Raw genomic sequence first — 23,699 nt, forward strand, 5'->3', positions numbered from 1 at the left:
TTAGTAAATATCTATGAACCAACTCCTGTCTTCAGTGTCTTTATCTACACACGGACACTACAGTGGCGACGAAGTGGAAACGGACTTACCTGCAATTCGGCAGCACCTCAAGGACATCGATTCCTCCAGCGTCCAGAAGACTCAAGGAAGTAAGAGAAACTGTGGTTTCACCAGCTGGCCAAGCTGGTGACAGGTACTGCGCTAATCCTTCCTGGGCGTCAGGCTGGAGCTCCAGCGGCGGGCTCTACAGCTGAGACAGGCAGCGAAATCGGAGGCAAGCAATAACGGACTGGGAGGGTGCACTCGAGAGACGGCCGGCGCGGCAAGCAGGTCAGCGTTTAGACCTCCGTCGGGAACGAGTCTCCAACAGTGAATAAACGGAAACCACAGTAAAACAGCGTTGTTATCGGTAGCAGCGGCGGGAAAGCGCGGGAAGCGCCATATCGTTGCTACAGAGAGAAAAAAAAGGCGCGGGAAACGCCATATCTTTTCTGAAATGCCTAAATCTGGTAATATTGAGGCTTTTGATGGCGAAATAGAAGATTGGACCACATACGTGGAAAGAGTAGAGGTTTATTGCACTGCAAATGGAATAACAGATGAAAAAAAAGCTTCAGTACTTCTGAACTTAATGGGCGCGAAGACATACGGGCTGTTACGAAATTTAATCACTCCAGCCAAACCAAAGGACAAGACTTTTAAAGAAATTGTTGATACCCTGCAGGAGCATTTAAACCCAACACCGCTGCTGATAGCGGAACGATTCAAGTTCTTCAAGAGAAATCAACACAAGAATGAAAGTAACGCTGATTACCTAACCGAATTAAGAAAGCTATCAAAGTACTGCCAATTCGGAGCAGGACTATCGGATTATCTTCGAGACAAATTTGTTTGCGGTCTCTTAAGTGAAGGAACACAAAAAAGACTGCTTTCTGAAAAAGATTTAACATTGGACAAAGCTTTCAGTATGGCTGTATCATACGAAGCAGCAGCAAAAGGAGCTGCAGAGATACAACAAGAGACACAAGACTTCGGCACCCATAAAATGACACAGGAGTTCGGAAGATGTTATCGCTGCGGCAGATCCACCCATAACCAGAGGGACTGCTGGTTCAAGGGCAAAGCATGCAGGCAATGTGGTAAGATTGGACACATTGCACGGGTATGCCAATCTGGACAAAATAAATCCACTGACAGAAAACAAAAAATCAATAAAGAAAAGTACAGGAAGGTACAAATGATGACGGACAATAGCTCCGAAGACCAGAATAGCGATAGCGACTCCGGAAACAAGAGACTAAGCTGTCTCAAATTACATAATGTACTTGCCAAAGAGGATTACCAAACCATTTGGGTTACCCTCACAATAGCAGGGTCCCCAGTTAAAATGGAGCTAGATACAGGATCAGCTCTAACCGTAATAAATCGACGAGATTACGAGAGGCTATTTTCGCATATACCTCTAAAAGACACATCCATTATCTTAAAAACATATACGGGGCAGAAAGTCTACCCCAAAGGAAAAATAAGGGTGCCTGTGGTATACAACGGCAAAGAAATACAAAAGTTGTATTTATACATTCTACAAGATGGTGGTCCACCGTTGTTGGGACGTGAATGGATAAGGAAGATACGTTTAGACTGGCACTCCATTCAGGCACTGACGGTGACCAGTAAGGAAAAAAACAATGATGACATCATACCTGAACGATTAAAAGACATCTTGGCCAACGCCAAAGAAGTGTTTCAAGAGAAACTAGGAACCTTGAAAGGCATCACCGCCTCAATAAAAGTGGAAGATACAGCAATTCCAAAATTTTTTAAGGCAAGACGCAATACGTCCGGCAGTCGAGGCAGAGCTGAAGAATTTGGAAAAGGCAGGCGTATTATCCAAAATAGATTGGAGCGAATGGGCAACACCCATCGTTCCAGTCATGAAAAAAACATTGAAAAATAACTCTGAGGAACAGAAAAAAATTCGCATCTGTGGGGACTTTAAGGTGACTGTAAACCCGGTCCTTCACACGGTACAGTATCCTCTTCCGAGGATAGAAGATATTTTCGCCTCACTATCCGGAGGGAAACGTTTCACAAAAATTGACTTGGCACAGGCATATCTACAGATGGAGGTTGAGGAGACCTCTAAAAAGTATCTCACAATAAACACACACAAAGGCCTGTACCAGTACAATCGACTGGTTTTTGGAATAGCATCAGCTCCAGCTATCTGGCAAAGAGCTATGGAGCAAGTCCTGCAAGGGATTCCGGGGACTCAATGCTACCTAGACGACATCCTTATAACAGGAGAAAACGACAACGAGCACCTTGCCAATTTGGAGCAGGTGCTCACTAGGCTGAAAGAATGGGGCCTATGAGCAAATCGCCCCAAGTGCGAATTTTTCCAAAATCAGATATCATATTGTGGCCACATAATTAATAAGGAAGGGTTGCATAAGTCACCTGAAAAAATTGAAGCAGTTATAAAAGCCCCAGCACCTGAAAATGTTTCACAATTAAGGTCATTCCTGGGATTAATAAATTACTATCATAAATTTTTACCGAACTTATCAACTATTCTACACCCTCTTAATGATCTTCTACAGACAGGAGTGATTTGGAAATGGAACGAAGACTGTAAACGTGCCTTCCATAAATGTAAAGACTTAATCACATCCGAGAAAATTTTGGCTCATTACAACCCATCACTACCAATCAGACTGGCGTGCGATGCATCCCCTTACGGCATAGGAGCGGTATTGTCCCATAGATTCCCTGATGGCTCGGAACGGCCGATAGCTTTTGCGTCACGCTCATTGAACTCAGCTGAGCGTAACTATGCCCAGATAGACAGGGAAGCACTCAGCCTGGTATGGGGAGTGAAGAAATGCAACCATTACCTACACGGACAAAAATTTACCTTGCTGACTGACCATCAACCCCTCATCTCCATATTCAACCCTAAAAAAAGGTGTCCCCATTATGACGGCACAAAGACTACAGAGGTGGTCCCTTTTTCTAGGGGCGCACCAATACAACATTGAATACAAAGGGTCAAAACAGCATGGGAATGCTGACGGTTTATCACGCCTACCATTGCCAATGATAGAAGAGGCACCTACAGTAGACCCAGTAGAGATATTCCACTCTACCATAGTGGAATGTCTACCGGTGACAAATTCTGCCATTGAAAGGGAGACAAGAAATGACCCTACTCTCTCACGGGTCTACGATTTAACAGTGAAGGGATGGCCAGCACATGGCGAACCACTGTTGCCAGCATTCTCGCAAAGAAGAGAACAGCTGTCAGTGTGCCGAGGAACCTTGATGTGTGGATCCAGAGTGGTGATTCCACCCAAACTCCAGGATAAAGTGCTAAAGGAGCTTCATGAGGGGCATCTGGGTGGAGTGAAAATGAAGAACCTAGCTAGGGCGTTTGTATGGTGGCCAGATATCGATGGAGACATCGAAGACATGACCAAGAGCTGCCTAGGATGCCAGAAGGTCCAAAATGCTCCGCCACAGGCCCCTCTACATCCATGGGAGTGGCCCTCATCTCCCTGGCAAAGGGTGCACATCGACTTTGCTGGTCCATTTATGGACTCAATGTTCTTAATCGCAGTTGATGCACACTCCAAGTGGCCGGAGGTAATAAAGATGTCCTCCACCACCACGGAAAAAACCATCACAGTATTAAGGACCATATTTGCCAGGAATGGGCTGCCGGAGCAGATATGTTCTGATAATGGACCGCAATTTGTGTCCGAAGAATTCAGAAAGTTCTTAAAGAACAATGGGGTAAAGCACTACACGTCCGCCCCATACCATCCCGCCACCAATGGATTGGCTGAAAGGTTTGTCCAGACCTTCAAGAAGGCCATCAAGGCCATGGGTAATGAAGACATAAAACTTCAGCACAAGGCAGCACGGTGGCATAGTGGTTAGCACTGTTGCCTCACAGCGCCAGGGACCCGGGTTCGAATCCGGCCTCGGGCGACTGTCTGTGTGGAGTTTGCACATTCTCCCCGTGTTTGCGTGGGTTTTCTCCGGGTGCTCCGGTTTCCACCCACAGTCCAAAGATGTGCGGGTTAAGTTGATTGGCTATGATAAATTGACCCTTAGTGTTAGGGGGATTAAATACGTGGGGTTACAGGGATAGGATGGGATATATGTTGGTGTAGGGGTTACGGGGATCGGGTGGGATATGTGTCGGTGCAGGCTCGATGGGCCGAAATGGCCTCTATCTGCACTGTGGGGTTTCTGTGATTCTGTGATTCTGTGAAGGTGGATAACTTCTTATTTGCATATAGGAATGCAACGCATATGGTTACTAACCAAACTCCCGCCATGATGTTCTACAATAGAAACCTAAGATGCCAGCTGGATTTGGTCAAGCCCAACATCCGAAGGGACGTGGAGAACCGGCAGTTTCAGGGCATGAATGAAAGGCCAACTAGGGCCTTCCAGATAGGCCAACCGGTTTTGGCCCGGGACTACCGTACCGAGAAATGGCAGCCTGGAACTATCTGCACACGATTAGGACCACTGATGTATACCGTGGACATCGGAGACAGCATAATAAGGCACCATGCTGACCAAATCATCAAGTCATCCGAAAAGGGACAACCTACACCACCACTCTATACATCTAACGATGAAGTAGAGATACCCATATCTACCTCCGATCCGGTGATACTGGAGCCCGATGAACCCGACACTGGCCTTCAAGCTGAATCAGCCTTGCCAGAAGAACCTACTACACCACCAGAAACTACTACACCCCCGAGGCGTTATCCGGACCGAGTCAGGAAGCCTCCTGAGAGACTAACTTATAATTAATTAATACAGCAATGTATATTATTTTGCATATAACATGTAATTAATAATTACTTAAAATATGATGTACTAGTTAGCTAGAAGGGGAGGAATTGTGGTGTATGTGCCTTTAAGAGCAATTATGGTGTATGTGCCTTTAAGAGCCCCGGGTGTGCGTAATGCCGGTAATTGCCACTTGGGCTATATAAGCCTGTGTATTGTGTATATCCTTTAGAACCCCCCCCCAGACTTGCTTAGTAAATACCTATGAACCAACTCCTGTCTTCAGTGTCTTTATCTACACACGAACACTACACTAAAGCCAGTGTATAAATAAGGATAAATGTACACTTTATTATTTCTGATTTTGAAAATGCGCTTAAAACATCTCAAAATATTGGCTTTGTGTGTGAAAAGGATATTATTAGTTTCCTAGGTGCTGAATGGTGTCCAATAATTGGTAAATGAAGGAGCTTACATCACATTTTTCCCATTAAAATCTTCACTTTTTACTTTCATGCCACTGGATGTCAAGCACAAATCATTGACAGCCTTGCTTCTCCCCACAAGAATATGATATTTCTCAAGGAAATGGTCCTTTCCAAGCCATTTATAGACCACAGCCCTCTGCATCCTCCGAGAAGGATTGGCAGCTGTTGCTGGGCTTCTCGGGGCATTAATTTAGCCAGAACTAAGGATTCAGGAAATGCAATGAAATACAATTCATCCCCTTGATGTAACCTTCATGTAGTCTGTCAGTGGACTTGTGGATCAACATATACCCTGGCATACTGCATGGCATAGATCATTACAGCATTAATGTTGCTCCCATTTGGCCTCTAATGGTGCCCACCATCAGCCACCTGGCACAACCCTGAGTTACTGTTCCTTTCATACTGTGATTCAAGTGGTTCATTCATTAATCTGTAAATAACGGTAAGGATAGATAATTGCAATGTCTTGTCATACTTATTAAAATAAATTCGCTAGAAAGTAAATGTCTTTATTGTGAATCTGACTATAATGATTGTTTTCTAGTTTAAATCACATTATTATTGTCTATCTATAAGTCCACTGACAGACTATATGAAGGTTACATCAAGGGAATGAATTATATTTCATTATATTTTTTGGATCCTCAGTTCTGGCCAAGTTAATGCCCTAGAAGCCCATGCAACAGCTGTCGATCATTCTCCAAGAAGGCAGAAGGTGCTGGTGTTTAAATGGCTTGGAGAAGGCCATTTTAGTTCTGGCAAGCAAAATAACAACATCACAATTACAATTCAAATAATCAGTATGCAGGGCATACAATCATTAAGTTACTGGAATCAAGTTACAAACATTGGGGCCAAACGTCTGCGGGGGCCATTTATGCTGCAGTAACACTGGCAGGGCAGGACTTCCATCCACAGTCAAGTATGCTGCTGACCCTGCTGTAATCTACAGGGTCAACTCATTTAAATACAGGTTGGTGGGAGTAAATTGGTGGTGCTGGTAGCGGGGATTTAAAAGTCTGCAGCAACTTCAGGGGGTAGCAGATTGCTGGAGGGCGATCAAGTAAATGGTATGTTTTTATTCCTGCAACTTTTAACAAGTATATTAAGCTGCAGTGATTTCATACCAAAGGAATCCTTGTGCTTTCTCAAGACTTAATTGTGGCTTCCACATCATGCGCTGGGAAATCATAAGGAAGGGCGCAGGCAAGTGACGGCAGAAGAAGGTGAGCCCACAAATTTCCAGATGTGGGTTTACAGAGGCTCGAAGGATGAAATCCCCCAGAGGAGAGATCGCCTGCAGTGCTTGCAGGGAAGGAGGCCACTGAAAGCAGTGACCAGAGCCATGTACAGAGAGGTGGCGGTGGTGCTGAGTGCCATCTCGCTCACACCCAGGGCAGCTGATCCGTACAGCAAAAGCAGAGTGATGAAGGCTCAGTTAACACACACTCGCTTATAACTTGATGGGCTCCCTCCTTGGGATGTGCAACTCTTCCTTCTCATAGGTAGTTAGAGATCTCAGGAGTGGGGGTCCGCGAGCTGTGGCTGATCTTGCCTGGGCTGCCTTATCTTGGGAGAAGGCAAAAGGGCCAAATTACCTTCAGTGCAGACATGCTGTAAAACCTAGGTATCTGCAGGCAGCCCATAATGGGCATGATGACAGATGCATGCTATGCTCGCAGCACATGCCGACAGTGTATATTGAAAACTACAGACTCCTAACCTGTGAATTTCCATCCATTAATTTTGATAGACAGAAGATCATGGGTTGGGAGTGCACAAGTTTGTGATATGCTGGTGCTGGGTGCGCAGAAGTAGAATTGTTAGTCCGGCAACAATAATCTCTGTGTGATTCAGGCCCGAGTGGTTTTAAACAACAAGCTTTAATATACATTGACTAATAACAGTATTATTTTTTACAACTGTTCTACAGCATTGCATTAAATGGCGAGCAATTAATAGAACCTGTTTCCTCCAAGAAGTCCCGTTCAAGTTGATCAGACTTGTAACCCTCATGGGTCACCATTATGGCGAATGGACTTCCGACTGTCCCAAGAGCACTCTAACTTTGAGAGGATACAGGTCCCATTCTTCTACTATTTGGCTACCTTGGGCTGTAACAGTATGCATAGGTGCGCGTTTGCTGTATTTAGGTGTTTACCCTACTTCTAATCTTTCGGCCTCCACCTTTATTCTACAAGCTTTGTTTATTATACTTTAAAGGCGTAGGCCAAGTGGCCTTGCAGGCTTTCATAGTTCTGATTGCCTCAGAAGTCTCTCAGTGCTATCTTTTACTGTGGTATGTGGTGTCTTATCAACTGCCCCCTGATCTCGGGGCCTGATTCTCATGGCTCAGCTCGTTTCGTTCACACGAGGGAAAAGCTTTCCCTTTTTTCCGCATTCACTCTCTGGCTAAAATGCTAAAGCAAAGTATGCTGGGATACTTAGAATATTTTAAAGTGGTTTAAATGGTCAAACAGAAGCTAACCATGGAAACTGTAGTGGGGTCAGCACTCATGACATTGAGTGAGTGGATGTCCCGCCCCACCACACTTATAGCAGGGATTGCGCCTGCAGAAAATGTAGGCTTTGTTTGTATTATCGAATAAGAAAATGACAAAACCCAGATTAAAGTGGCACCTAGAGACATGTTGTAACAGATGTCTGGAAACTAACGCCACATACTTAGGTCAACCAAAAAGATACTCCAGTTTACATTCCGCCAACTAAGTTAACAGGGTCATTAGTGTTAATATTGTTCAGACCTGAAAAAGACAACAAGTAACCCAATGTTATTCTCTGTGCAGGATGTTTTAAGGAAATTCATCTTCCCCAAAAATCATTTTCCAGAATAACCAGACAAGAGACATGAAATTATGCTGTGTGACACTACTGTGAAAACACTAACATGTTCATCTGAGATTGCCTTCCCCACTATTTTAGTGAAGCTATATATAAATGGGTTAATGTCACAGTCAAAATAGCAGAAGGAGGAATTTCAAGTGAACACAGGCATTTGAAGATCAGTATTACACGGCATGATTTCAAAGCTCCATAGAACAGGCAATTAAATAGTTAGACAAAGGCAACACAGCTTGGAGACACCAGAATCATTTGACATAATACTGTATTCATGCAGAAAGAATTCTTTCTCTTTTTCTCGCCAGTTTTTCCAATATCTTTTTCCTCTCTCAAACATTGATTCCTTACTGGTGTATGGTTGCCCCAGTGCTGGTTGCCATTTGATACCTTGCCCAAGTGACCATTTTTCATATGTGAGCCTTGAGCTGACAGGGAGAGGTTTTCCAAACATATCAGTGGTGAGGACCCTTGCCTGTCGCCAGTGCATATTGGAAAATCGCAGGCCATTGCCCATGAGTTTCCCATATGCATTGGTGCTGGGCAAGGTTCCTAACTGCTGGTGCATACATGGAAAATTTAGGCTTGAATGTCAGTCGGCTACTTAACTGCAGAGGGCATTATGGTCAAGCTTAAGCATTTATTCATCCAATGTCCACACACCTCCACTTCCAGCAGAAATCACTCCCATATTTTCCCCTCCCTAACTCTAGGGCGCTGAAGCCAATTGTAGTGCCTTGCCATTGCTTCAGCTGAGATTAACTAACTCGGCTTGGACTGGGGTTTGAACTAGTGACCTTCTGGACTGGCTTTGTTACTGATTGGATAAACTTGTTGAACCGTCGGGAGAGGTGCAGCTTGGAATTTAAATTATTTCTTTCCCCCATAGCTTTTATTGTCACTTTTTGTGCTGAGCAAGTAGAGATGTCGATATTTGTGCTTGAACTATTCTTCTGCCTTTTGTTTCTGTGGTGCACCACAGTGATGATTAACCTCAACCTCAAAAAAGTACCAGTGTGACATCTGCTGGTCTCACATTCAACATACTGAGTTCTCTGAGTAAGTTTGCCAATTAGTGTTGATTTATGGTTAATTTTGTGCTGCGGAAATAGGTTTGGACTCCCTCTTGCATATGGGATCTTTGCAGTTATCAAAAAGAGTAGCTTTTATCCCATTAGTCTGAGGTGGATTAGAAAACGGTCCCAGAGGTGAAAGGACAGTGATCTAATTCAGTCCATCAACTATATTATGAGGAGAAATCAAATTAAAAACACCCTGTTATCAGGTTGACATATCGCTTTCATATAAGTTGAGGCAGGCAGCAGCATTATTGATAAACTAGACAACAGTCACAGTATTTTCAAAAGGCTTTTTTTTATTTTGTTTTCAATTAAGTCACCCATGTGTGGAAACTGAAATCAGGCTGCTTCTCAGGATGCTGATAGTAGAGATTTCATAAGAGAACATTTTGACAACTTAATGGGTAAAAATCAGAAACTAGATCATCTTTCATCTCTGAGGAGGTACTAAGAAATTGAATATAATTCAGACAAAAATCTAGAAACAATTTCCTTCCAAATGTTTGCAAACCTGGAAAAACAATAGAGGCTAGAAATGACTATTGGTGACAGTTGTACCAAACGGTTACCATATTTGTAGGGCATTGCTCTATCCGCAATTTAACAGAGATAAGATTAACGCCTCCAATAAAACATGCTAATTTTTTGTTCACTATTATTTCCAGCAGTAGCCTAGACTTTCTGCTGGATTTACACCAATTACCTGTCGTAAATCTAGCCGAATGCGGCAGTATCTTCTTCAGGAGATGCTCTGCAGGCTACTGCTCGCCCGATGTCACTTCTGACTTTTTTTTGCCTTAAGTGTCATCGGGCGTAAAGTACCTTTGACCAGATATGGGTGAGTGTATTATAATTACACACAAGTGACAGGAATATGTCATACAATGCACTTCTCATCGCTTGCGCTGTAGCAATGTGGGGCACAAGGGATGCCAATTCGCCCCTAGCATCCAGCATTAATAAGGATGGTGGAGGGAGGACTTCATAACTTAAAGGACAGAAAACCAAAACCATCCCTTTCAGGTGGACTCCCTGGCAAATTACCCTGACCCTGGAAAATCAGCCAGGTTCAAAGATGCATCCTTGTGGCAGCTGGAAGTCCTACCATCGCTAAAGCAGAACATCTTGGCCAGTCCAGTAATTTTTACATTTATATTTTTACAATCCATTTGAAAATGTGTCACTAATAAGGAATTAAAAATAAACCTATGTGAATGACATGTAAAATGTTTATCAGGAATTGAAAAGTAAAACTGTAACCCATTTATTGAATAGTTCAGAACTTCCATTTTTCAATAATAAGACTTCATGGCCGTACATGTGTTCCTGTCTGCACACATTTAATTATTATGCAAATTCTGTGGGAACATTTCAGCAAGCCAACAGCCAAGAAGCCTTTGAATTCATGAATACCTAATTACATTAATGAGTTTCACACACAAGGCTGTTTTTGCTATGGAGCTGAATACTCAAGAGTAACCAATAAGGTAGTGACAAATTCAAGAAGTCCAGGTCCTTTTCTTAGTAAGAAGTGATCCAAATCTGGTGGGAACCTTACTTTTTCTGCTGTGGCACAGCTGGCGAAATGTAATCAGATGTAATGAGTCAGCATTACTCCAGCCTCCCTTTTCGCTGTGGTTTCCCCTCGCAGGGTGACAGGGTGCTCCTTATCAGCTGGGAAGATGGGAAGCAATGTTTTTTTCAAATCAAAGGAAGAAGCAGCACCAATACAGAAATCAATGTAATGGAAAAAAGGTCAGGGAGAGGGCCCGAGTATGGCTGGAAGAAAGAATGTTCAACATATCCCAGAAAAATACAGGCCCTTTCTGAGGTTGCATTTTTTGGGGTCAGAGAAGGGGAGTTTAGAGGGGATAGTGAAAGTTTGGCAAGGGATGAGATTGGAAGGAGGAATGAGCTTCAGGTCATAAAAGTGAAGAGGAAGAGGGATCATGAGATCGGCTTGCATCTAAAAGTTGAAGTTTATGGTTCTTGTTATCTGAAAAGAAGAAAAAGTAGTTTTCTGTTAAAGTGCTGCATGAGACGAAGAATGATATAGAACTGAAGAACCAGGACAGCTCTAAAATAAAGTGAGTTGGTGCTGCTGATAAGAGATTGAGAGCATGATCTTACTCCTCTTTGAAGGCATTGTCTTAGCAATGCAGTGTAAATTGGTCTCCTTTTCTTTTTCTGTAGGTTGCTCCCATGATGAAGTGAGACAATGGGCTGGATTTTGTGAATGGAGGCGAGTTGGAGGCGGGACTGCTGCTTGTTGTGTCAATGTCCCGCCTCCATCCTAGCCTGACCATTCAGAGGGGTTTCCCCTGATTGAGCTTGTTAAGCCCGCCCTGCGGGCTCAGCAGGCCAATTAGGGAAGAAGTCACTAACAGATCACGTCAACATCAGACATGCTATCTGGCAAGACTTCTTGAAAGAAGAAATGACAGCATTTGACAGCTCTGTGAAGCTGTCAAACATTGACAATCTCTTTAGTTTGATGAGACTTTGTGGTGAGGACTCATCAAACATTGCAAATTTGTAAATTTCAGATGTCTGATGGATCGGAGGGTCCATCAGCCATTACCTGAAATTGACAAGGAGGATGTCTGCTCTCCCCATCCAGCGTGGCTAAAGGTTGTGGAAGAAAAACAAGGTAAGTGAACACTTTTTTAAACTTCTCACTCACCTTGCATACTTACCACTCCACACTTGCACCCATCACTCACCTCTACACCTTACTTCCAGGTGCCTACGACTACTGCAGACCTCCTCCACATCTCCTCCAACCCGGCGGGGTTCTCCGAAGTCGGGAAGCCTTCACCTGTGAAGGTAAAATGGCACTAATCCTTTTTTCTGCCTGTTAACTACCTGTTAATAGGCAGTTAAAAGGATTAAATGCCTTTCCCGCCTCCAGGAGACGGGACCTGAAGCTGCACATCTTCCCACCTTCTGGCAAATGGGCATGGAGGCGGGATGGGGGCGGGTTTGCCATCTGGCCCACTTTCTCCGAATTTACCGGCTGTCCCGCCTCCATGCCGGCCTCATCGGGGCTTGGAAAATCCAGCCCATTGTGACTCAATTGCACATCATAGCAGCTTGTGTCAAACACTCTTCCTGCCCCTAGCACCTGCACAGATACTAGCACCTCTAGAATGTAGTAAGTGAGTTTAAGGAAGAGGCACTGGGTGAATCACAATTCACAAGACAGGAACAGCAAGTAAAGCGGTTAAAAAAGCATACAGGATCCTGGGCTTCATAAAAAGAGGCATAGGGCTGGATTTTGTCATTGGGGGTGGGCTGGGGGCATGTCAGGTGGTCGTCGTGTCAGGATCCCGACTCCGATGTAAAGTGGGACAAAAGTGTGATTTTGCCCTAATTGGGCACTTGATTTCAAGCATGTTGGAACCCCTGGTCAATGAGCTTTTTCATACAGAAAGTCGCCTCGGATGAGGTCATCAATGCTGCTGGATTTAAGGCCTACAAGCCTTGTTTCTTTTTCAGGCTTTAAACTTTATGCCCATTGTTCTGAGCGCTTCCTTCATCAATGATTTCCACCAGTAGAACTGTAGTGTATGTGCCTTTTAAGTCAGAACTACTTTTACAGCTCCTGTATACTGTAGTACCGGCAGTGACCACACCGGTATATAAGCTTTGCGCATGCCTCTGTACCCCCAGTCTTGAGACTACCCTCCTCCAGTAAAGACCTGTTTATTGTTAATGTACAGCGTCCATGTGATTATTTAATAACAGCATATCCTCTGAATCACGGATCCAACAGTAGCGACGAGTGTTGATTCGAATCTACCTGCAACATAAAAAAAAAAATAGTCGAAGCCAGGAACACGGTCGTCGACCACGAGCAACCGCCCAGCCATCAGGCAGAGATTGAACTTCGCAGGGGAGGCTGTGGAGAGCCGGGCTTGGTTCCCCAGCCACGACGAGCAGCAAGAGACCGACGACAGGTCCAGCGCAGACCCTTCCTGAGCAGCGGCGGCTGGAGCCGACCGACAGCGGAGAGAAAGCCGAGCAGCATCGACGGGGTAAGAGAGGGTGAAGAGCGTAGGGCACAGCCGGGGGTTGAACACCGAGCGGCGTCGAGAAAAAGAAAACAAACCGGAGAGAGAGAGGGTAAAGAAACAGTTGGGTTCTAGACTGTGCGGCGTCGAAAAATATAAAAAGAAGAATGCGCAGAGCACAGCCAGGGCTCACGGGCTGAACAGGGTCCGCGGGGCGAAGAAAGGGGAGCACGGGAGACACCATTGAGCCGCGGAGAAGAAGGAAGAGCGCGGGAGACGCCATTTTTAGAAGCCGCAGCGGAGAAGAAGGGCGAGCGCGGGAAGGAAGGAAAGCGCGGGAGACGCCATTTTGTGCCAGCGGAGAAGAAGGGGAAGCGTGGGAGGCGCCATTTTTGACAGTTAACTCACGCCCAAGGATGCCGAAGAGTGGCAGTATCTCTACTTTCGACAATGAAGCCGAAGATTGGGCGACATATGTGGAATGTATTGAGGTGTACTGCAGGGCGAATGAAGTGCCAGATGCTAATAAAGCACTGGTTCTGTTAAATTCCATGGGTGCAAAAACTTATGGGTTACTGCGAAATCTAATAACCCCAGAGGAGCCGGTAAACAAGAATTTTGAAAGCATAGTAGAAATCCTACAGGACCACTTAAACCCCACACCGCTGCTGATAGCAGAACGATTTAAGTTCCATAAAAGGAACCAACACAAAGACGAAAGCAATGCTGAGTACCTAACGGAACTGCGCAAGCTATCGAAACACTGTCAGTTTGGAGCGGGACTAGCAGATACGTTAAGGGACAAGTTTGTGTGTGGGCTACAAAGTGAAGGAACCCAGAAACGGCTTCTATCAGAAAAGGATCTTACGCTGGACAAGGCTTTCAGCATGGCAGTATCACACAAAGCAGCCGCAAGGGGCGCTGCAGAGATACAATGGAGACCGCAAGAATATGGCACCAATGAAATGTCCTATGGAACAGGGAAGTGCTATCACTGCGGCAGAACAACACGTGACCAGAAAGATTGTTGGTTCAAGGACCAAGTGTGCAGACAGTGTGGGAAAGCAGGACACATAGCAAGAGTCTGCAGGTCTGGGAAGAAAACCAACAGTAAGAAATCTCCACAGGAGAAGTACAAAAAGGTACACCAGGTGATGGACAGTGGTTCAGACGAACAGAAAAGTGACACAGACTCCGGAAGCAAGGAGCTGGGTTGTCTGAAACTACATAAGGTAACCGAAATGGAGGATCACCAGACTATCTGGGTTACACTCAAGATAGACGGAGTCCAAGTGAAAATGGAATTGGACACATGGTCAGCTCTAACAGTCATAAATCAAAGAGACTACAAGCGGCTATTTTCACACATACCCTTGAAAACTACAGAGATTGTCTTGAAGACGTATACGGGGCAAAAAGTCTACCCCAAAGGAAAAATAAGGGTGAAAGTGACATATAAAGGCCAGGAAATACCTAAAATGGATATATATGTATTGCCAGATGGAGGACCACCACTGCTAGGACGTGAATGGATCTGGAAGATACAATTAGATTGGCATTCCATACAGGCACTGAAGGTTGAGGCCAAAAAGGATGACGACGTCACACCTAGACGACTGTCACAAATGCTAACTGACGCAAAAGAAGTGTTCCAGGAGGGACTAGGAACACTAAAAGGAATAACAGCAATGATTAAAATAGAGGAAAATGCAAGCCCAAAGTTTCTGAAGGCCAGACCAGTGCCTTATGCGATCAGACCAGCTGTTGAAGCAGAGCTGGAAGGGTTGGAACGTTCAGGAGTACTGTCCAAAGTGGACTGGAGTGAGTGGGCTACACCCATCGTTCCTGTAATGAAGAGGTCGTTGAGTAATACGCCTGGGGAACCAAAGAAGGCCCGCATCTGTGGGGATTTTAAGGTGACAGTGAACCCAGTCCTTCACACGGTACAATATCCGCTTCTACGAATTGAGGATATTTTCACCTCGCTATCTGGAGGTAAACGCATCACCAAAATTGATCTAGCCCAGGCGTACTTGCAAATGGAGGTAGAAGAAGCTTCGAAACAATACCTTATGATCAACACTCATAAAGGTCTCTATCAATACAACCGGCTGGTGTTTGGAGTAGCCTCGGCTCCGGCTATCTGGCAAAGGGAAATGGATCAGGTCCTGCAAGGGATTCCGGGGACCCAGTGTTATTTGCACGACATCTTGGTCACGGGCGAAAATGACGGTGATCACCTCGCCAACTTGGAGAAGGTGCTCACCAGATTAAAGGAGTATGGGCTACGAGCTAATCGCCACAGGTGCGAGTTTTTCCAGAAACAGATCTCGTATTGTGGCCAAGTCATCGATGAAGAGGGGTTACATAAGTCCCCTGACAAGATTGAGGCAGTAGTCAAGGCTCCAGCACCGGAAAATGTGTCACAACTGAGGTCGTTCCTCGGGCTGGTAAACTACTACCACAAGTTCTTACCAAATTTGTCTACGGTATTACATGCACTGAACACCCTACTGCAAACAGGGGTACCATGGAAGTGGGATGACGAACGTAGACGAGCTTTCCAGATGTGTAAAGTATTGATCACATCAAAAGAGGTATTGGCCCATTTCAACCCAGCACTACCAATTTGTTTGGCATGTGATGCATCACCCTATGGTATTGGAGCGGTGCTGTCGCACAAATTCCCAGACGGGTTGGAGAGGCCAGCAGCCTTTGCGTCTCGGTCACTAACCTCAGCCGAGCGCAACTACGCCCAGATTGACAGGGAGGCCCTCAGCCTAGTATGGGGAGTAAAAAAATTCAACCACTATCTGCATGGGCAGAAGTTCACCTTGCTGACTGACCACCAACCACTTGTCTCCATCTTTAATCCTAAGAAGGGCGTTCCAGTGATGACTGCACAGCAGTTACAAAGATGGTCCCTGTTTCTAGGGTCGAATCAATATGAAATAGAATATAAAGGCACGAAACAGCATCGGAACGCTGATGGGCTATCGCACCTGCCACTGCCTACTGTGGAGGAAGCACCAGCAGTGGACCCTATCGAGATATTTTATTTGTCTATAATTGAACGATTGCCAGTAACGAACGCGGATATAGAGAAGGAGACCCGAAATGATCCGACACTGTCGCGGGTATATGAATTGATGGTGAGGGGATGGCCAACACATCGCGACTCACTGTTGCCAGCATTCTCATCCAGAAGAGAACAGCTGTCAGTATACCAGGGGACAGTGATGTGTGGATCCAGAGTGGTGATTCCACCCAAGTTAAGGGAGAGAGTGCTAAATGAGCTACATGAAGATCATCTGGGGGGAGTGAAAATGAAAAGCCTTGCTAGGGCTTATGTGTGGTGGCCGGGAATCGATCAACAAATCAAAGACCTAACTAAGAGCTGCTTAGGATGCCAGATGGTCCAAAATGCACCACCACATGCCCCTCTACACCCATGGGAGTGGCCCTCCTCTCCATGGCAACGGGTGCATATTGATTTCGCGGGTCCATTCATGGACTCAATGTTCTTAATAGCAGTGGATGCTCATTCAAAGTGGCCTGAGGTGATAAAAATGTCTTCAACCACTACAGAGAAAACGATTGCAGTCCTACGGACCATATTTGCCAGAAACGGTTTGCCAGAGCAGATTTGCTCTGATAATGGACCACAGTTTGTGTCCAACGAGTTCCAAAAATTTATGAGAAGGAATGGGGTAAGGCATTACACATCCGCCCCATATCATCCAGCCACAAATGGTTTGGCTGATAGGTTCGTGCAAACCTTTTAAGAAGGCGATAAAGGCCATGTGCGACGATGAAATTCCACTACAGCATAAGATGGACAATTTCTTATTAGCCTACCGAAACGCGACACATGCAGTTACCAACCAGACCCCGGCCATGATGTTCTTTAACCGAAGGTTGAGATCTCGTCTGGACTTGCTCAGACCAAATGTGCGAAGAAATGTTGAGGACAAACAATTCCAGCACATCAATGAGAAGCCGACAAGGAGCTTCACTGTAGGGCAACCAGTCTTGGCCCGTGACTATCGAACAGAGAAATGGCAACCCGGAACGATATGTACAAGGCAGGGGCCATTAATGTACACAGTGGATGTCGGGGAGAACATTGTGAGACGCCACGTCGATCAGATCTTGGCGTCACAGGAACGCGTCAACCCCATGTCTCGAGTACCTGGGGATGAACCCGACATACCGGTAGCATCTACTTCAGACCCAGTAGCAGTGGAACCCGATGAACTACCCGATGAAAGGGGGTCAGAATCGCCTCTGCACCAAGAACAAGAACCTCCGGAAAGGCGCAATCCCGAAAGGGTCAGGAAGCCGCCCCAAAGACTGAATCTATAAATGGACTTTTGTTGTTTAATGTACATGTTGAAATGTTAATTGTTATTTGAATATTAGGGGTACTACTAATCTAAAAGGGGAGGAATTGTAGTGTATGTGCCTTTAAGTCAGAACTACTTTTACAGCTCCTGTATACTGTAGTACCGGCAGTGACCACACCGGTATATAAGCTTTGCGCATGCTTCTGTACCCCCAGTCTTGAGACTACCCTCCTCCAGTAAAGACCTGTTTATTGTTAATGTACAGCATCCGTGTGATTATTTAATAACAGCATATCCTCTGAATCACGGATCCAACAGAACAAAGTGTGCTTCAAGATTCAATGAGGCCTCCCTCCAAGCTCTGGTGGAGGGAGCAAGATCAAATAAGGAGGTGCTCTTCCCTTCCTCAGGGAGGAAAAAGCCTCCCCAGCAGACTAAAGCTGCGTGGCTGCAAGTCGCCCAAGAGGTAAACGATATTGTGCAGCAGAACCTGGCTGCAGTGCAGGAAGAGGTTTCATGACCTTCTCCGCACAGGAAAAGTGAGTATGACATTCCCATCAGCCTCAATCTGATCCCCATCGCCTCTCATCACCAGCACTCTGCTTTGCCAACCTCTTCCTCCACATCCCACTTGACCCTTACATCCCTGCACCCTTACCCATTCCCCCTCTCTCTATGGTCACATTCACTTAACAATTTGACCATGCAGCCCTCACACTCCCTATCACTGTGATACAATGACAACAACTTACAACACACATGGAGGGCCCTTTGTCTCCTTCTAAGCATCTATGCTATGGATTCTCTCCACTTACTCCTTCATTTTCACTCAAACTCCACTTGTCTCCCTCATTGCAGGAAAAGAGAGCCCACAATAAGAGGGAAAGAGTGAGGACAGGAGGAGGGCCACCCTCAGTAGCCCAGCTCACCACTTCGGAGGAGGCGGCCCAGGAGATCGCCGGAATGGAGGATGATTCGCAAGTGGGGGACGGACAGACGGGCGCATCACAGCAAGCTGGTGACAGAATAGATTAGCATCTCTCTCATTGACATTGCATGAGTGACTGATAATGAATCTGATGCTCTAACAAATTGACTTATGATCACCTGCACAATTCAATGTGCATGCAACCTTGACCTCACATCTCTAACTCTTTCCTTTACTCCCCCACAGGACCATCGAGAACCCCCGCCCCCACTGTCCAGGAGGAACAGCCTGAGCTTCCAGACTCCTCAGAGGAAGCTGCAGCCTCTGAGGGCACAGCATTAGCAGAATTCAGTGCACCCAGCACCAGCGCAGACAATCACACTTCGGTGGGACCTTCGCAATATAGAGTAGTGTTGTCACCTGGTATATCACAGATCACAAGTGAGCATCGGCAGATGGTAGAGACAGGGACAGCAGTGGAGAGTCCTCGTCGGAGGGCGCAGGACTCTGCCAGCTCGGCTCGGCTGCATATTGACCCTGTGCCTCCGGGTCCATCCAGAAGGAGAGTGGTGCTGGAACTCCAGGAACAGGTGCAGGAGTCTCTGGCAGGTTTTTTTCTCCAGGGTTGCTGTGAGTGTGGAGCGAATGGAGGAGCCCATCGCGAACATGAGCAGAGCCTGTGCGCATGAACGCATCACCACGGAAAGGATGGCAACCTCCATGGAAAGGATGGCTACCTCCGTGGTAAGGCTGGCTACCATAGAGGAGAGGATGGCTACGGTAGAGGAGAGGATGGCTACGGCCATGGAGGAGCTGAGTTGCCAGGGTATTGAAAACATGGTCATTGCTCTGAATAGACTGACATCTCTTGAGGAATGATGGTCAGCTATTGAGCATAGAAACCAGACCTTCATGGAAGTCCTCTGGAGTAGAACTTCCAGTGCAGAAACGGGTCCTCATGGCCCCCCTGAAGTGCAGCAAGGTGCTGTCAAGCCACTTGCTAGCTCTGAAGTGGGGCTGACCCATGAGAGGGATGTTGGTGGCAGACAACATGGAAGTGGGGGCTCCTCTCCAAGTGCTCACATGACCATGCCACTGCAAAGCCCTCGGTCAGAGCCCCACCAGAGTCCTCACCCAACTGAGGTGGGCATCTCATCCCCTGCACAACCGCAGGAGCAGCAGACTGTTGCCGAGCCGTCACAGCTTCGCAACCCCAGAGGACGGCTGCCAAATGTGTCGAGACAGGAGCAGCAAGAAAGTGAGCAAGGGGCCTCCACATCTGCTGAAGCCATAGGGGAAGCACCATGTAGGAGCGCGCGTAAGAGGAAGATAAAGCACAAGTAGTCACAAGGGTAGTCACTTGGGTGTTCTGTTGTATTGATTTTTGACAAGCCACCCTTGAATTGTTGTGATAAACAGATTTGATGGAAAACTGTTGAAGATGTGGCCTGTGTCATTTCGCAAATGGGACTTCCACACTGAGGGCTTAGGGCAACTTGCAATTGTCAGTATGGTGGTCAGAGGGATAGGAATCCATAGGTTCTTGTCCATTGTCGATGCTCTGGTAAGAAGATGCGAGGCAAAAGAGTTTGATTGTGCAGGCTAAGCAAGTCTGGCCAACATGAGTGCGACCCTTGCATCCCGGGCAGCAATGTGGTCGCACGCTGGCACCTTCTGGCCTGTGCAGCTTCAGGTGGGTGAGCAGCAGCTTGGCGCTCCTGTTGTTGCTCCTGCTGTTGGTGGTGCTGCTGTTCAGGGTTCTGCTGCTGCTGCGGCTAGTCTTCATCCGATTCTGATGTCCAGGAGGAAAGGAAATAAACGGTTCCCTTGCTTCTGGTATATACCTCAGTTGAGGATGCGCTGAGTCACGGTGGGGAGAGGGGTTTCCCAGGATGTCACACTGGAGATGGGTGTCAGGCTCCAAACTTCCACAACAATGAGTAGGCCTGCTAAAAGTTTCCCCAGACCTTAGACAACAAAGTTCTGCCAACTGCAAATGATCATTGGCGAAATCTCCTTTTTAATGGTGGAGCTGCAGCTGTTAGTAAGCAATCCAATTGTGAGGCTGCCAGGATTAACTGGAGTGTTCCAGAGGAGACATGCAGGACGGGGTAAATGTGCTAAAATCAGAAAGGTCTCTCAAAATGGGATTATAGATGCAATTAACTGGTGGTTAAGGGCCTTAAGGGCTTACCCCAGCTCTTGGAAACATAGAAACATAGAAGATAGGAGCAGGAGTAGGCTATTCAGCCCCTCGAGCCTGCTCCGCCATTCAATGAGATCATGGCTGATCATCCAAATTCAGTACCCTGCCCCTGCCTTCTCCCCATATCCCTTGATCCCTTAGATTTAAGAAATATATCTAATTCCTTCTTGAATATATTTAATGAATTGGCCTCCACTGCCTTCTGTGGTAGAGAATTCCACAGGTTCACCACTCTCTGGGTGAAGAAATTCCTCCTCCTCTCAGTCCTAAATGGCTTACCCCTTACCCTTAGACTGTGACCCCTGATTCTGGACTCCCCCGCCATCGGGAACATCCTTCCTGCATCTAGTCTGTCTAGTCCTGTTAGATTTTTATAAGTTTCAAAGAGATCCCCTCTCATTCTTTTAAACTCCAGTGAATATAAGCCCAATCGACCCAATCTCTCTTCATACGTCATTCCTGCCATCCCAGGTATCAGTCTGGTGAATCTTCGCTGCACTCCCCCCATGGCAAGAACATCCTTCCTCAGATAAGGCAACCAAACTGCACACAATACTCAAGGTGTGGTCTCACCAAGGCCCTTTACAACTGCAGCAAGACATTCTTGTTCCTGTACTCGAACCCTCTCGCTACGAAGGCCAACATACCATTTGCCTTCTTAACTGCCTGCTGCACCTGCATGTTTACCTTCAGCGACTGGTGCACAAGGACACCCAGGTCTCGTTGCACTTCCCCTTCTCCCAATCTATTGCCGTTCAGATAATAATCTGCCTTCCTGTTTTTGCCACCAAAGTGGATAACCTCGCATTTATCCATATTATACTGCATCTGCCATGCAGCTGCCCAATCACCCAACCTGTCCAAATCATCCTGTAGTTTCTCGACATCCTCCTCACAGCACACACGCCCACCCAGCTTTGTGTCGTCTGCAAACTTGGAGATATTACATCGAGTTCCCTCGTCTAGATCACCATTAATATATATTGTGAATAGCTGGGGTCCTAGCACCGATCCCTGCGGTACCCCACTAGTCACTGCCTGCCACTCGGAAAAAGACCCGTTTATTCCAACTCTTTGCTTCCTGTCTGCCAACCAGTTCTCTATCCAAGTCAGTATCTTACCCCCAATCCCTTGTGCTTTAACTTTGCACGCTAATCTCTTATGCGGGACCTTATCGAAAGCCTTCTGAAAGTCCAAATACACCACATCCACTGGTTCTCCCTTATCTATTCTACCAGTTACATCCTCAAAAAATTCCAGTAGATTAGTCAAGCATGATTTACCTTTTGTAAATCCATGTTGACTTTGTCCGATCCTGTCACTGTTTTCCAAGTGCTCTGCTATTACATCTTTTATAATGAACTCTAGCATTTTCCCCACTACCGATGTCAGGCTTACCAGTCTATAATTCCCCGTTTTCTCTCTACCACCTTTTTTAAATAGTGGGGTTACATTAGCTACCCTCCAATCCATGGGAACTGTGCCTGAGCCTATAGAATTTTGGTAGATGACCAGCAATGCATCTACTATTTCTAGGGCCACTTCCTTAAGTACCCTAGGATGTAGATTATCAGGCCCTGGGGATTTATCGGCCTTCAATCCCGTCAATTTCCCTAACACCATTTCCCTACAAACACTGATTTCATTCAGTTCCTCCCTCTCATTAGACCCTATGTTCCCTGACATCTCTGGGAAGTTATTTGTGTCCTCCGTTGCGAAGACAGAACCAAAGTATGTATTCAATTGGTCAGCCATTTCTTTGTTCCCCATTATAAATTCCCCTGATTCTGACTGCAAGGGACCTAAGCTTGACTTCATCAATCTTTTTCTCTTCACATATCTATAGAAGCTTTTACAGTCAGTGTTTATGTTCCCTGCAAGCTTACTCTCATATTTTATTTTCACTCTCTTAATTAATCCCTGTGTCCTCCTTTGCTGAATCCTAAACTGCTCCCAATCCTCAGGTTTGCTGCTTTTTCTGGCCAATTTATATGTCCTATCCTTGGATCTTATGCTATCCCTAATTTCCCTTGTTAGTCACGGTTGAGTCACCTTTTTTGTTTTCTTTTTATGCCAAAAAGGGATGAACAAATTCTGTAGTTCATCCATGCGATCTTTAAATGTTTGTCATTGCCTTTCCACCGTCAACCCTTTATGTAACATTCCCCAATCCATCCTAGCCAACTCACGCCTCATACCATCATAGTTTCCTTTATTTAAATTCAGGACCCTAGTCTCTGAGTCAAATACTTCACTCTCCATCTTAATGAAGAATTCGATCATATTATGATCGCTCCTCCCCAAGGGGCGTCGTACAACAAGATTGCTAATTAATCCTTTCTCATTACATAATACCCAGTCGAAGATGGCCTGATTTCTAGTTGGTTCCTCGACATATTGGTCCAGGAAACCATCCCGTACACACTCTATGATAGCAAAAAAATGCAGATGTTGGAAATCCGAAATAACAACAGAAAATGCTGGAAAAACTCAGCAGATTAGGCAACATCCGTGGAGGGAAATTTGAGTTGATGTTTCGGGTCGAACCCTTCTTCAAAACTGGAAGGAAAAGAAAATAGATCGAAGGCAGGGCTGCGATCGGACAAAAGAAGTGAAAGAAACAAAAGAAGTAAACGAGCTAGACGAGATGGTAATAGGCTGAGATTAGATGTAAAGTGTATTGGCAGGGCAAGAGATAGCTGCCAGGTGTGAGAGAGAAACAAAAGGAAAGGGGGGGGGGGGAAAGGAGTGGAAAAATTACAAGAAAAAATGTGTAATAGGGACTGAGGTTATGATCTGAAATTGTTGAACTCGATATTGAGTCCGGAAGGCTGCAGAGTGCCTAATCGGAAGATGAGGTGCTGTTCCTTGAATTTACGTTGAGCTTCCGTAGAACAATACAAGAGGCCAAGGATGGTGAGGTCCGAGTGGGAATGGAGCGGTGAATTAAAATGACAGGCGA

The sequence above is a fragment of the Somniosus microcephalus genome, chromosome 3, assembly GCF_052327205.1.
Source record: "Somniosus microcephalus isolate GS21.2 chromosome 3, FLI_Smic_1.0, whole genome shotgun sequence".
NCBI lineage: Eukaryota > Metazoa > Chordata > Chondrichthyes > Squaliformes > Somniosidae > Somniosus > Somniosus microcephalus.